Source organism: Elgaria multicarinata, chromosome 7 (assembly GCF_023053635.1).
Source record: "Elgaria multicarinata webbii isolate HBS135686 ecotype San Diego chromosome 7, rElgMul1.1.pri, whole genome shotgun sequence".
Lineage (NCBI taxonomy): Eukaryota > Metazoa > Chordata > Lepidosauria > Squamata > Anguidae > Elgaria > Elgaria multicarinata.
Window position 1 is genome coordinate 12,884,523 of NC_086177.1, and position 17,045 is coordinate 12,901,567.

The following is a 17,045-nucleotide window of genomic DNA, read 5'->3' on the forward strand; positions in this document are numbered from 1 at the left end:
AACGAATGTTCCAACTCACCCTAAATCCTGGCTCTGATTAGAATCCCACATATGTGGAACACGCATTGAAGGGAAGTAAATAGGAAACAGTTTAGGTTTTTTTTTTTTTAAGGACAGGCCAGGATTAAAACCTTCCTTTTGTTACTGTGAAACAATAGTTTACTTTCTCAAAACACACACACACACACACACACACAAAAAAAAAACCTTACTCTGTTTATTTGAGGAGTTTACATGGCTGGTATCCAAGAGGGGAACCCCAGGAGAGGGACTTTGTACCATCAGTTCCTGATTGGACCATTTGTGGTTGAGGGGACTATATTCTTATTTATTTATTTTTAAATAACATTTGTTTTATTATGTGAGAATTGTACATTGTCTTGCGAGTCTTGGCATTTAGGTGACACAGAAATGCATTTACTAAATAAATATTTGGTTGTCGAAATCTGGCTGGATTGTTGGTGAGAGTATGGGAATGGAGGAAACAGAAGTTAACAGATGGCATGAAGTTTGTAAACAAAAGAGTTAAAAAGAAAAACGAGAAATGCAGGGCTCCTGCCCTTTCTTATAATGTTATCCAACCTGCGCAATATTTCAAGCAACACACCACCCTTTTCAGAGTGTAAGGTTTGGAAGAGACAGAAATCAGAGATAACTGGGTTGGTCCAGGGAATAACTAAAAAACCCCACAATAATTACAATTTAAAACGGGGTGGGTGGGTGGGAGGGAAAAAAGATGACATATGAGACATATGAAGAGTTGTTGAATCAGATCTCTAAGAGGTATGCAATGCAATCAATCATATGTATGTTTTCTCCGAAGTTAGTTGTGTTAAATGGGGCTTTACTAAGGCCACAGCTAGACCTAAGGTTTATCCTGGGATCATCCAGGGTTTGCCCACCTGAGCACTGGATCCCCTGTGGGTCACCTAGATGAACAGGTTTGACCCCTGGACGATCCAGGGATAAACCTTAGGCCTAGCTATGGCCTAAGGTTCATGACAGAACTGAAGCTTGCGGTAAGCAGTTCTGCACCGCTCCAACCTATTCCAAAAGTTTCGTGGCTATGGAAGAGTAATTATTTTTAAAGAGATGAAGGTGGTGTGTGTGTGTTCTTAAGTACCAAACAATCCCAGGATTGGGGGTGGGGTCTCTTTGTGTGTTTGCCTCTAAATTGTGGCGATACTTAAGTTATACTTCCCCAGCCATTTTAACGTATTTTTACGGGACGGTGTAAAAGCCGGAACGGAACGGAACAGGCCGGAACAGCCCCATTATATTAAAAAACCATACCAAAAACAGTGGCATGTGTTAGCAACACTTGAGAACAATATTTTAGGACTAAAACCATACCAATATTATATCACTATTAACCCCAAAACTCCCAAAACGACGTCCGGAACAGAATGGGATGGACGGAACGGCCACTAGGGAACGAGCGATACCAACCAAACTCACCAGTCATGCATAACTAAATGGCAGGGATGCAATAAGCCACAAAAGTTGCCCCGAAACCACGTTCAGATACCCGTTCCGGGCAAAAACACGTATTGCACAAAACGGGCCGTAACGGCAGCTTCCCAATGAGATAAGTGAACCAAACTCACCAGATGCACATAACTAGGTGGGACAAATATAGAAAGCTCCAAAAGTTGCCCCCAAACCACGTTCAGATACCCGTTCCGGGCAAAAACGTGTATTGCGCAAAACGGACCGTAACGGCAGCTTCCCAATGAGATAAGTGAACCAAACTCACCAGATGCACATGACAAGGTGGGACAAATATAGAAAGCTCCAAAAGTTGCCCCGAAACCACGTTCAGATACCCGTTCCGGGCAAAAACGCGTATTGTGCAAAAACGGCCGTAACGGCAGCTTCCCAATGAGATAAGTGAACCAAACTCACCAGATGCACATGACAAGGTGGGACAAATATAGAAAGCTCCAAAAGTTGCCCCGAAACCACGTTCAGATACCCGTTCTGGGCAAAAACACGTATTGCGCAAAACCGGCTGTAACGGCAGCTTCCCAATGAGGTAAATGAACCAAACTCACCAGAGGCACATGACAAGGTGGGACAAATATAGAACGCTCCAGAAGTTGCCTCAAAACCACGTTCAGATACCCGTTCCGGGCAAAAAAGTGTATTGCGCAAAAAGGGCCGTAACGGCAGCTTCCCAATGAGGTAAGTGAACCAAACTCACCAGAGGCACATGACAAGGTGGGACAAATATAGAAAGCTCCAAAAGTTGCCCCCAAACCACGTTCAGATACCCGTTCCGGGCAAAAAAGTGTATTGCGCAAAAAGGGCCGTAACGGCAGCTTCCCAATGAGGTAAGTGAACCAAACTCACCAGATGCACATAACTAGGTGGGACAAATATAGAAAGCTCCAAAAGTTGCCCCCAAACCACGTTCAGATACCCGTTCCGGGCAAAAACGTGTATTGCGCAAAATGGGCCGTAACGGCAGCTTCCCAATGAGGTAAGTGAACCAAACTCACCAGATGCACTTGACAAGGTGGGGCAAATATAGAAAGCTCCAAAAGTTGCCCCGAAACCACGTTCAGATACCCGTTCCGGGCAAAAACGCATATTGCGCAAAACCGGCCGTAACGGCAGCTTCCGAATGAGGTAAGTGAACCAAACTCACCAGATGCACATGACAAGGTGGGACAAATATAGAAAGCTCCAAAAGTTGCCCCCAAACCACGTTCAGATACCCGTTCCGGGCAAAAACGTGTATTGCGCAAAACGGACCGTAACGGCAGCTTCCCAATGAGATAAGTGAACCAAACTCACCAGATGCACATGACAAGGTGGGACAAATATAGAAAGCTCCAAAAGTTGCCCCGAAACCACGTTCAGATACCCGTTCCGGGCAAAAACGCGTATTGTGCAAAAACGGCCGTAACGGCAGCTTCCCAATGAGATAAGTGAACCAAACTCACCAGATGCACATGACAAGGTGGGACAAATATAGAAAGCTCCAAAAGTTGCCCCGAAACCACGTTCAGATACCTGTTCTGGGCAAAAACACGTATTGCGCAAAACCGGCTGTAACGGCAGCTTCCCAATGAGGTAAATGAACCAAACTCACCAGAGGCACATGACAAGGTGGGACAAATATAGAACGCTCCAGAAGTTGCCTCAAAACCACGTTCAGATACCCGTTCCGGGCAAAAAAGTGTATTGCGCAAAAAGGGCCGTAACGGCAGCTTCCCAATGAGGTAAGTGAACCAAACTCACCAGAGGCACATGACAAGGTGGGACAAATATAGAAAGCTCCAAAAGTTGCCCCGAAACCACGTTCAGATACCCGTTCCGGGCAAAAACGCGTATTGCGCAAAATGGGCCGTAACGGCAGCTTCCCAATGAGATAAGTGAACCAAACTCACCAGATGCACATAACTAGGTGGGGAAAATATGGAAAGCTCCAAAAGTTGCCCCGAAACCACGTTGAGATACCCGTTCCGGGCAAAAACATGTATTGCGCAAAACGGGCCGTAACGGCAGCTTCCCAATGAGGTAAGTGAACCAAACTCACCAGATGCACTTGACAAGGTGGGGCAAATATAGAAAGCTCCAAAAGTTGCCCCGAAACCACGTTCAGATACCCGTTCCAGGCAAAAACGCGTATTGCGCAAAACGGGCCGTAACGGCAGCTTCCCAATGAGATAAGTGAACCAAACTCACCAGATGCACATAACTAGGTGGGGAAAATATGGAAAGCTCCAAAAGTTGCCCCGAAACCACGTTCAGATACCCGTTCCGGGCAAAAAAGCGCATTCCGCAAAATGGGCCGTAATGGCAGCTTCCCAATGAGATAAGTGAGCCAAACTCACCAGATGCACATAACTAGGTGGGGCAAATATGGAAAGCTCCAAAAGTTGCCCCGAAACCACGTTCAGATACCCGTTCCGGGCAAAAACACGTATTGCGCAAAAACGGGCCGTAACTGCAGCTTCCCAATGAGATAAGTGAACCAAACTCACCAGATCCACATGACAAGGTGGGACAAATATAGAAAGCAATTTTTTTGCCCGGAACGGGTATCTGAACGTGCTTTTGAGGCAACTTTTGGAGCTTTCTAAGGGGTTCTTCAGACATTACCTCAGTGAAATGATGATGATGATGATGATGATGATGATGATGATGATGAAGAATCTGAGTTCACAATTACACTAATTAGTTAAAGAGGAGTAACTTTGTTTTGCTGTTGATTATAATAACACAAGGCTATAAGGAAATACACAGGTCGCTGTTTGACTGTTGCAGGTAAATGCTATATTTACAAAATGTGAATGTAGTAATGTCACATTAGAGCTTTATTCTGCTGTCTAAGTTGGCGTGATTTGGAGACCTTCACAAATATTCCTCCTTAGGTAAAAACTCCAGACATCCCAGGTGCAAAAGTTTCAACAAAACTAGCAAAATCCTCCAACTGGGCTGTGGAAATTGACATTCTCAAGGTGCCAACTTGCCACTGAATTCAACCTAAGAGAAAAGGAGAAATTTGGAGGCACTGGAATAGATGCTTTCTGAGGAATGTGATAGAAGTGTTAGGAGTTTAGATCTGAGGAGTGACATTTCTTAGATGGATTTCATTTGACACCTTAGTTATGAATACGTTCGAATAAGAAATGAAGATCATATCATGATTAGGCATAGATCATAGAATTAATTGGAGATTTATAAGGAGTTCAGATTACTAGGGTTGGGCAATAGGATTTAACAGGATTTTCTATTCTTGCATACATTATTGAAATAGTAAATTCGTCAGAAAACCTGTTTCAGTCAAGCAATGGAATGGTATCATAGAAGTATCTTCGGAATAAGAATGAACCATATTTTCTGTCCAGCACTAGTTCATGTTCATGGTTGCATAAACTGAGCCTGATGGAAAACAAGATATTACATTAGTTGTCCATCATAGATTATGAATGAATGAGAAGGTCTAAGCGACAGATGAACTCTTAGTAGAACCATTTTAATGGATAATTAAAATGGTGCTGTTGATATGCACCTGATACAATTTGAGTAACTATAGAATCAAGTAGGGCTGTGCACGGACCCCCCACTCCGCTCCGCTGCCGATCTGCAAATTGCGGATTCTGCCCGCTCCGCCTCGATCCGCCTAGGGTCCGCTCCGCTCTGCTGCAGAGCTTCGGCTCCAAATCGGAGCTCCGCAGCACTGTGGAGTGGCGCCAGGTAAAGCCCCCTTCTTCCTCCCCCTTACCTGTGTCTGTCCTGGCCCATCGCCAGCTTCACTAGAGCCCGCAGCTCAACCTGGAACTGTAGGCCCATCTTGCGGCCTACACTTCCAGGTTGAGCCACGGGCTCTAGTGAAGCTGGTGATGGGCCACGACAGACGCAGGTAAGACCCCCCCCTCCCCCTTGCCCACTTACCTGGCTCTGCCAGGTAAACTCCCCCTCCCTCCTCCCCCTTACCTGTATCTGTCCGCTGTCCCACAACTGCTTCAACTGAGCCCAAGGACTCAAACAGAAAGACCAGGCCGCACTTGGGTGGGAAGCCGGCTGTCGCGAGGGGGAGGAGCAGAATAGAGGCACCCCTCATGGCAAAATGTAGACCATGTGAGGTAGGGAGGGACTGTGCCTATAAAAGGCAGCCCACCCAAGGCATCGGCCTCTTTCATTTTATAAATGGAACTGCCCTTTCCTGACTTTTCCCCCCCTCCCCTGGCCCATACTGCCTCGGAACCTAGAGGTTCTATTACATCATCGTGGCTAGCAGGCTTGGATAGAATGGCCAGGTTTGCACATAAGGGAGGACTGAGGTGCAGGCCAAATAAGCCACAATGGCTTATTTCCTCTCCCTGTGTGTGTCGGTCTCATGGTGGGAGGATTAGCCTAATTAGCCCTGGGCAGCGTGGCTCTGGCGTGGGCTGGTCCATGAAGTCACGAAGAGTCGGAAGCGACTGAACGAATAAACAACAAAAGCATGGCTTGTCATGTTGTGTGAACCTGATGGCTTGTTGCCATTGGTAACAAGCCACCCAAAACCCTACAGCAGGCCAAACACTCATTCTAAGCTTGGTCAGGGTGGGGTGTGTGGAGGAGCAAGTACTGGACAAGAGGGAGAGAGAGGCCAGGGTAATATAGGGCAAATGTGGGCAAACGTACTCACATGCACATTGGCTTTGTTTCTGTTGTTTCAGATTTGAACTAAGGCCTTAAGCCAAAAGCTCCATGGAAGAGATTGGATTAAAGTCTAGGAAACATTATTATTGCATTTGGACTTTCATATTATTGGGAGCAATAAAGGATTTTTTTTGGGGGGGGGGAACCTGCAGATATCAAGTCAAGGATATTGTTTATTATTTATTTATTTTATTACATTTATATACCACCCCACAGCTGAAGCTCTCTGGGCAGTTCACAAAAGCTAAAAACAGTAAACATTATATATATATATATATATATATATATATATATATATATATATATATATATACATACACACACATACACACACACACACTTTAAAAACCATCAGAGATGTAACAACAACAGCATAAAAACAGCAACATCCATTTAAAACAACAATTCTTGGGTCCATTAAAAAACAAACTTCGCGTTCAATGCCATTAAATGCCTGGGAGAAGAGGAAAGTCTTGACCTAGCGCCTGAAAGATATCAGGTCAAGGATTTATCTGAACAAAAATAATATTACACTAGTAGACTAATATGTGAGCATTAATACACACAGCAAGTAAGATTGCACCTTTTATTGGATGTTTCTTCACTTAATACTGGAAGCACACTTTCAGGTTATGCTAAATGCTTCTTCAGATGTAGGTTATGAGTCTGAAACTAAACATCACACTTGGATAGTCAGGCTGATGGTTACTTAGTTGCAGAGCATTATGTGCCACTTAGTTGCAGAGCATTATGTGGCACAGGGATAACCTGGTGAGATCAAACGTTATGCTTGAATATCATGGATGATGTCACAATCAGGATACACTTTAAGTTCTGGCAAAGTGTAAGACAGTTTACAGTCAGACTGAGTCTGAATGCAGTAAAAATGGGTCTTCGTAACAGGTATTGAAAAAGGTTTATTTTGGAGCTATATTAACTTTTACTTAGGGCTGGTTTGCAGATTGGATTTCCAATTCATAACCCACCAAAGCTAAGGGCAATTAATACACATTTTAAACACTTTTCCCATCAAAGAGCCAACCTTATATGAGAGTGGTTTGGTGAGATCCACAAAACCATATTGAAGATTTAAATATGGTTAAATATGCATTGTGATCTTGGAAAGCCAGACCCACAGGATAATATCATTTTCTGTTTTATATTATCATATAAGGAAGACTTTTCCGAGACTTCAGCTGAAATGGTTATGAAATTCACCTTTACAGCCATACTCCAAGCAATACAAGGGAAGTTACTTAGTCATGGTCTGCCTATAATTGTAGGTCTTCAAAACTACATCCATACCGTGACACTAATTTATTTTATCCTCACTGTGATCGTCATGGTGATAGTTTAATACTTCAATTCTTTGTATTGAAATGGAAGGGGTTCTCCTACTGGTTGTATAGGACCACGTATTTGACAGAGAAGAAGCCCATCAATGGAAGCTTCCTAAGGTTTTAGCTAACATTGCTGCCAAGGGGGGTTCTGAGCATCTCTTGCTAATACAGAGACTTCACTCTGGGGCCTCATCTACACCAAGCAGGATATAGCACTATGAAATCAGTGTGAAAGTGGTATCTAAAAGGCAGGAGCCACACCAAGCAGGATATAGTGGTATGAAAGCAGTATAGGGTATGTATCAATGGGCCCCAACAGTTGTCAGTGCACTTCAATACCGCTATAAAGCAGTAGTGTGGCTCCTGCCTTTTAGATACCACTTTTCATAGTGGAATATCCTGCTTGGTGTAGACGAGGCCTGGATGATAAGGGAAGGCTGGAATAAAATATGGTGCAGCAATCAAGAGGGGTCTCCACTAGGGTTGTTGACAGCACCCAACTGGGTCCTGGAGGCTAATGGACCTCCCCCACGTCTGGCCTTACATTTGGTTCTGGAAATCCTTTGTGGAAGGGAGGGCCAACTGGTTAGCATCAATTTGGTGTTGGTGCTAAGTAGCAGCGTTCTGTCTTTCTTTCTTTGTTTCCACAAGCTGATATGAAATTTTGAAAGAAGTTCTTGATCTACTTTCATTGCACAAAAATGTCTTATAACATTTCTTTGGGTTACAGCAACTCTCATCACAACTCTGGCATTTTACACGTGTTTCATTTTGCAACACTTCTGCAGGTTTTTCTCTTCGTTAAGAAGGCTAATGAACTGGAGGAGTCCCCATGTGTATCCAAAGGATGATTTGGGTGTATCTGGTGAGGATCTAAGTCTTGTACTTCTGGTGTCTAAGGATTGGCTTAGGCAGAATTGGGGTTTCATACCTTTGAATTGCTATTCCGTCAGTAGGAAGTCTCTTTGGGATAAGATCTGATACGCATCCAGTGCTTTATTAAACTAGAAATCATACCTTTTGACTATATTCCACATCATCTGAACACATCATTGCCCTGCACTGCTGTGGGTGGCTTCTGCAAACATTAAGGCAGGAGCCACACCAAGCAGGAGCTAGTGGTATGAAAGCAGTATAGGGTATGTGTCAATGGGCCCCAACAGTTGTCAGTGCACTTCAATACCGCCATAAAGCAGTATTGTGGCTCCTGCCTTTTAGATACCCTTCCAAAATTCAGCTACAAGTGCAGATTAGCCACTGAATTCTGCCTCTTGGAACAGAGGGAGTCTGTACATGCCAAGAGACACTGTTGTTGTAAGGGAGCCTTTGTGTTTCGTCAGGCTTTTTGAGGAAGAGAATCACTAAGCCCAGAGAGGACACCAATGGGCCCCACCTGTCCATTCATTCACCAATTTAGGATTGCCATGTTTCAGACTTTGCCTGAGATTGAATCCAGGGGCAGGGCTGTATCATTCTGATGGTGACAAAATTAAATTGCAGGGATAGCCCAACAAACTTGTCCATTTTATGGAATAGCTAGGCAAACTTTTGGGGTTTGAGTGCTGTACTGGCCCTTGATGAAATGTTCAAGGGTTGCACGAGTGAGCAGGGTTGATGGTGAGAATGGCAGTGGTGGGTGGGGTAAGACCTACAATTCCCATTCATTTCTCACACACTCATGAATTCTCTCCCTCTCTTACGCACACGCACACACACACACACACACACACACACACACACACACAAGATCACTGTTTCCCCACTGCTAATACAAAATTAAATTGAAGGGTGGCCCAGACTAGGAGTGGACACTGCTGGAGCCCCAATGCCCCATCATCTGTCCAAAGATGACATGTATTGGTGCCAGGCCTGGCTGTGTCACTACATTCGGTATTAGCTGAGGCTTTGGAACAGACTTCAAGAGCAGCCTTCCATGAAAGGGGGATAGCAGCCATTAAGTTCTGAAGGTAGAAAACATGAGAGTTATGGGTCACAGGCCTCTTTTTAAGGTAGGAGAGATCTAAAAAAAGCAAGAACTTGTTACTTGTTACTTGTTACTTATCCTTCTAGAAAAGGAGGTAGAAGTGCACATACGAGACATGATAAGGACACGCTGTCCTGTTGAACAAGAAGTCCTTGAAGTGTTTTCTGTAACTGATCTGTTAGTGTCACTTGCTGTAGGTCTTTTGTTTTCTCTTTCTTCCTAGATGCACAGCTGTGCGTTACACACCTCCAGAATTTGGGGTCAAGTAACACCAACACCTTGGCCCATTCTAACCTCAGCCTATGGGCCATGAGGATCACTCAGCCTGTGGTGGTCTTAACGAGTGCGTGCAACTACCTGCAGCAGTTTTATGGGGTACAACTCTTCTTAATCTTTTTAATATGGTATTTCTACTTGCATACTGGGCAACACTTTGGCCATAGCTAGACCTAAGGTTTATCCCTGGATCGTCCAGGGGTCAAACCTGTTCATCTAGGTGACACACAGGGGATCCAGTGCTCAGGCAGGGGCGAACCCTGGATGATCCCAAGATAAACCTTAGGTCTAGCTGTGGCCTGAGTTTCTGAACAACTCCTTGCTTTTTGTAAACCTTGGATGAGTGTTCCTTTCACAGAAAAGTATTGGTTGATTCTTTGGCCTACAAAGAAAAGACAAATTACAGCTGGCAGAAGAGACTACCAGCCACATTGGCAGCACAATCCACTTGCTCTTTAGAAGCTTTGTTTTAAATTCATTTTTGTGACTTTACATTTGCATACAACCCATTTTTGGGATGATCCCCTTCAGTTCAAGGGGACATAGGCCTTAGCTAGACCTAAGGTTTATCCCAAGATTGTCCCAGGGTCATCTCTGTTCATGTAAATGACACACAGGGGATCCGGGGAGCAGGCAGGGACGATCCCAGGATAAATCTTAAGTCTAGCTAAGGCCATATTGAGCTGGGGCACTATTATTTTATTTTAACACCCACTTCCATTGTTTAAAAAAACGTTTAAATGTCTTGTTTTTATTCTTAGGCTCTAATCCTAAACATGGCTACTGTGGGGTAAAATGCATTGATCGTGATGGGCTTACTTGGGCATGGGATTGCATGGTTAGACCTTTCTTATTGTGGGGTTTTTGTTTTTGTTTTTTAGCAAATAGAAATCTTGGATTTGGTGTTTCCCCCTCTTTCTCTCTTGGAGACACGGGGACACACACACACAAGCAAACTGAGAAATTATTGATTTCATTTGAATTCTTACTCATTTTTAATCCTATGCAGATCGCACCAGTACACCGGATGCGCATCAATGAACTTTTGCCATCTTTTATCAAGTCGGCCAGTGAAATAAGTGGCAATTTGGCCATGAACCTGCTCCATCTTGCCATGGAGGACATTGATAAGAAAACAGTGAGTATCGCAATGGCAAGGTTGGACATTTATATGTAGTCTGGCCTGTTTGGAGATTCTGTGAAAAACGCATGCCTCCTCATTCCAAAAATGCAGTCTCACCAGTCCAAATTGTTTGGAGGAACATGCATACGATTTGGTGAGCCATGCACTGAGAGAAACCAGGGTTCTGCTTCCACATGTTCCTATGGCTATGGTGGCCCCTGGATGAATTTAAAGAACTTTGCAAGGAGGTTCGCACAGAGTCCATGTTAATATTGAGAGTTAATGTCACACTGCTTAATTTGTGACATTAACTAGCTGAGCCCCCACACCCATTAATTTGATGGGTGTGGGGGCTCAGCTACTCTGGTTCACTTGTCAATCTTCTTCATAATCCCAGATCTGTGTATAAGGTGTTGTGGGAGGGGGTCCTTGGCGGGAGATAAAAGCCATGCCAGTTACAGGCCCAAAAGCACTCTGTGCTTGCTTTCCCACCTCCTACCCCTTGTTTTCATAAGGCCCACTGATATTGGAATGCAGGTTCCCAGATTGAGCCCTGCTTTGATTTAAGCCCTATTCCAAACATTGCCACTTGATTAACCTGTTCTGAAACTCCTCCCCTTCTTCCTTAGATGAAGCCTATGCAACTTGTGACCCACTAAGCTTAATGTACCCCATTTGCCCTGTATAGTGGCCCATGATGAGCTTGAGAAATCTCCTGAACTTGCTGCCTGCCTAGGACTGCAAGCAGGGAGGCTGCCAAGGTCCTGATGCGGTACAATACATGGATGGTGGGGTTCCATTAGCTTGATAGATCCAAAGTTGTGAGGCCTGCCTTAGATGGTTCCCAAAAGGGTATGCCGATCTCTCTTTGTGCTGTAGGATCTTCAGAATCTGTACAACGACGCAGCTGGAGCCATCGTCGAAGCTCTCTGGAGCTACATCCCAGCAGAAGTCCTCACCAAGCTGCTGGAGACTTTCCAGGGCCAGCTGTTATCAGATCGCAGCTCCTGGAAAGTGCTCAGGACACTTGCCTCCAAAGGTAGAAGAGGGTCTCCCACCATGTCACTTTGATGTTTGCAGGAGCACAGATTTCGTATTACCATAACAGCAGCAGTGAATCTCTTCATATGTGTGCAGCTCACTGAGGCCTAGGCCTAATTTACCCCAAGCAGGATATTGCACTATGGAAGTGGTATGAAAGCGGTATATAAAAGGCAGGAGCCACACCGAACAGGATATAGCACTGTGAAAGCAGTATGTGGTTTGTGTCAATGGGCCCCAACAGTTGTCAGTGCAGTTCAATACCACTATAAAGCAGGAGTGTGGCTCCTGGCTTTTATATACCGTGTTTATTTATTTATTTATTACATTTTTATACCGCCCAATAGCCAAAGCTCTCTGGGCTGTTCACAAAAATTAAAACCATAATAAAACAACCAACAGGTTAAAAGCACAAATACAAAATACAGTATAAAAAGCACAACCAGGATTAAAACCTCGCAGCAAAATTGATATAAAATTAAAATACAGAGTTAAAACAGTAAAATTTAAATTTAAGTTAAAATTAAGTGTTAAAATACTGAGAGAATAAAAAGGTCTTCAGCTGGCAACGAAAGGAGTACAGTGAAGGCGCCAGGCGGACCTCTCTGGGGAGCTCATTCCACAACTGGGGTGCCACAGCAGAGAAAGCCCTCCTCCTAGTAGCCACCTGCCTCACTTCCTTTGACAGGGGCTCACGGACAAGGGCCCCTGTAGATGATCTTAAGGTCCGGGCTACATATGGGAGGAGGCGTTCCTTCAAATAACCTGCCCCCAAACCGTTTAGGGCTTTAAATGTCAATACCAGCACTTTGAATTGGGCCTGGACCTGGACTGGCAACCAATGAAGTTGTAAAAGGAATGGCATAATGAGATCTTGCCGGCCAGTCCCTGTTATTTATTTATTTATTTATTTACCAGTGACCAGCCTGGCTGCCATATTTTGGACTAATTGAAGTTTCCGGACTAGGCACAGAGGTAGCCCCATGTCGAGCGCATTGCAGAAGTTGAGCAAATAGAAGGAAGAATCAGTGGGTAATGCGAAGAAGCCTTTGCCATCTTCAATTGGATCTTCCATGACCCAACTTTTAAAAGGAACTAAGCTTCTAGTTCTTATTGTTAAGTATCTTAGTTGGATAAAATGAAATCAGTGGGGGAGAAAATGACAGAAAGCTGGCAAAGAGAAGCTAATTCATGCAAATTCCTGCCACGGGTATCTAGATTAGATAGATGTAATACGCTCAGTGTGGGCCTGCCTTTAGAATGTATTTGGAACGAGCAGCTGGTTCAAAAGTAGCTGCTAGATTGTACTGGGGCTGGCCATGTGGAGCATACAAATGCTGGTTTTACATGTTCTTTGGCTTCTACTTGGTTTGCAAGCCCATTCAGTTGCTCTAAACATGCTGGGGCCAAGATACTTCAAGGACTGTCTTCTCCCATAGGAACCTGCCTGCCCATTAATATCTCCCACAGCAGCCTGCTCTGTGTTTCCCTCACTGTCTGAGGGTCAAGGAGGATTTTTTCTTTTTTTTACTGCTGCTAACTGCCACATGGGGGTGTTTTCATCGGAGGGCCCAGTTGGGGAGAGAAGAATTAAACCTCCCCACACACTGCAGTTCCAATCCAGTTGGCAGGGAGTGTGTTTACTCTGAAATAAATAAATAACAGAAGGGGGGAGCAGCACACTAGTGAGTTAATGTAACGTGTAGTTTAACCCTGAAGTATAGCGAGTACTAACATGGGACCCCATTTTTTCACAGCCTATCACATTGTTTTGGGTCAGTTAAAGCTCCCAGACATATTGTAAATGGGAGGTTTCATGCAGAGCTCATTTTAGTTATTTTACAAGTCAGGCATGTTAGTTATTTGATTTGCCAGGTCTGATTTAGAAAGAAAACCTCACAGCCATCTTGTCCAATAGAACAATATTCCTAACCAATGTATTTCTTCTTCTTCTTCTTCTTCTTCTTCTTCTTCTTCTTCTTCTTCTTCTTCTTCTTCTTCTTCTTCTTCTTCTTCCACAGAACTTTTAGAGGAGGATTCCTCAAAAGCAGAGGAATGGAGGAGCAAACTGAAGAGGGTAAGGAAGGATCTCCACCTCTTGCATCTGGGTTGCTTTCGGCTGGGTTTAACGTTGACATCAGAGAACAAAGCATAGAATTGGGAACTTCGTGGTTCTCTCTACATGATGGTCGATTTAATAAATTATTCTGGAAGTTATGCCCAGGATGGGGCCCATTAATGGCAGGGAAGCCATATTGATGTTACACCCAGGGCAGATAAAATGTTTGCTTGTCTTATGAGGCAAAACACATGGCAGGTGAAACTTCTGCCTTGCAAAACTATCCATCTTCATCAGTGGCAGCTCTGCTTTGATGGACTCCTGCATCTCCCCAGCACTGTTATCTGAGGGGTTCCCCCCTTTGTGCCAGCATGGCATGGCCAAGGACTGCTGATCAGAATGTGGAGCTCTGAACTAGGCTTGCTGGGTAACAAGACCTGAGATGATAGAGAAGTGTCCCTGTGTAACTCATGCCCTCCTGGAGGCCTACTCTGACTAGAACCTGTGAAGTAGACTGTGGCATAGCCAGAACCTGTCAGCCTAAGCATGGTGGTAGTCGGGAATGACTATTTCAGGGTCAGGGATACAATGGCCATCCTCAGAGCACCTTGACCTGAGATTGGAATCCAAAATAAAAGAGAGGAACAGAAGATGACAGGGCGCAATGGAAAGGCATGCTGGATCAAGCCTGTTCGGACAGTGGGAGGGTTAGACATCCATGAATGGTGAAAGGCTTGATTTCTTTTCCAACAGCTTGGCGCCAGATCCCTTCACTACCACCAGGGGAAGGAATTATCCGGAATCCTCCACCAAGTATTCAGGGAGGAGGGAAAGACCACAAGGGATTCTGCCCTGCCAAAGGTCAGTGGAAGCTGCCTAAAGTTTATGGTGACCAAGCTCACCGTAAAGCAAGGTGGAATAGTCCAGTTTGGAGATGACTTTCTAGATGCAGAGCCAGTATCTGCTTCTGTATTTTCTTTTTGATAATGAGGTTTGGTCCAGAGTGGCAGGGAGGTGTCTCTCTTTTTGTCTTTTTCTCTTCACAAATGAACAGGGGTACAGACTAGTGCTAATACAGCATGTTTAGACTATGACTAAGTTTAAGTGTGTGACATTGACATGACACGGAAGTCTTGCTCATTCATTCCTGCCTCCCCGTCCCTCCCCTCCCCTCCCCTCCTTCTGTTATCTCCCCTATGTCAAAATAAAGATTGTATATTGACCAAAACCTGCACTTTGTAAACTACCATGAAGATGTAATGGTGGTACAATAATAGTAATATCCAACTTTCTTTAGGGCAAGATGAAATCATGAGATAATGGAGTCTATCTACATTTGCTGCCCCAATAAATGCAATCTTTGCCACTCCTTCTTGCAGCTCTTCCTGTACCAATATTATGGGGCCATTCTCCATGCCTCAGGAGATCATGCCCTCGTGGAGGAATCTCTGAACAACCTCCTGCAGTCATTGCTGACGAAACCATCAGATAAGGAGGTGAGAGGAATACAGCTGTCCGGCTTGGAACCGTGATATTTATTTTGAGCTCTATTTAGCATAATCATGATTATTAAAGTGTTACATTGATACATGCATTGATACATAACGTTGATCCATGCATTGTATTAATATTTTACAACGTGAAACCATCCTGCACTTTTAGCTTCTTGCCTTCCATCCTGGTATGATTTGAAAAGGCCCTCAAAGTGTTGCTACAGTGACCCTCTCGGATTGTGACTGTGTTTGCAGCAAGCGGGAATTTACATCCTTTGAGATCCCTCCCCCTTCGGCATCCAGGCACCTGATAAGAGGGAACTTACTTCACTGCCAATTAAATACTCCTCCTGCTTCCCCATGTGTGCACGTTAGCAGTCCGCCCCTTAATCAGACCTGGGTATTTAATGCACTTCCCTACCTGCGCTACAAAGGAATATGTCTCTGAGCAGATCATAGGCTGAACAGAGCTTGGAAAGGAAACCAACTTCCCTCATACTTTGGAGAAGAGAATTTCTTGTTAGAATATGGGGAAGCATAGCAGGGGAGATCCACAGGCTTCTAGAGTGTTCTGTTTTCTCAGCCTTTGTGGGATGCACGATGAAATTATGAATGTGCGATGTCTCGAAGATATCGCGCATTGAACAGGGATCTGTGACCCCCATTCACAATGGAGCTATAAATGGAGCCCCGTGTCCCTTTTCATTCTGTATTTCTTGCCCTGGAGTTGGAGAACAGAAAGGAAGCACACCCTGGCTTCCAAAATCCGCCAGGCGACTGAGGGACACTGGGAGGCTGCCTCTCCTGCTTCCCAGGAATAACACCATGCCAAGGGGGAGACCAACCTGACCCATCCTTCAGCCAGAGAAGGAGCGGTTGCAGGGAATTCTCTCCTCCCTCCTTGCCAGAAAGACCACTCAGCTCCTACTGCCTGTAGCTCTGCAACTACAGTATCAACAGAGAGAATGCTCTGGTCCCATCCATTGGCCAAATAGCCACCAAATAGTATTTGAGCAAGAACCCCAGGGAGAGAACACCCGCTTGGCCCAATGTCCATTTAAATGCCACTGCTATAGCTCAGTGCTTTGTTCTGGCCTTGAAAAACAATCTCCCTCCTCTTTACATTTTCCCTCTACTCCTTGTCTCTATTGTCTCTTTACTTTGCAACCTAATGGCAAGAACTGTCTCTCTTTTCAATTGTTGTGGACCACTTTGGGAGACAATAATTTGAAAATACATCAGATAAATGTTTTTCAGACTCTCAAGGAAATAGGAATCAACTGAATAACCCCTGATTCTTCCTAGGGCATTCTTTCTGCCATCGGGCTTATTGCATCTAGCCATATCGAGTCCGTTTGCAAAGTCCTGAAGAAGTACTCTTCAGAGGAGGTCCTTTCATCAGCACCTCATCAGGTATCATGTCAGAAAGATAATGCATTTGGGAAGAACTGTGAGCCAGCACACTAAGCATGTGCGAGAAGTTATGGTCTCTCCTCACTCACTGAACTGGGGCTCTGTACATCAGGGGTGGCCAGAAGATAGATCTCCAGATGTTTTTGACTTCAGTGTT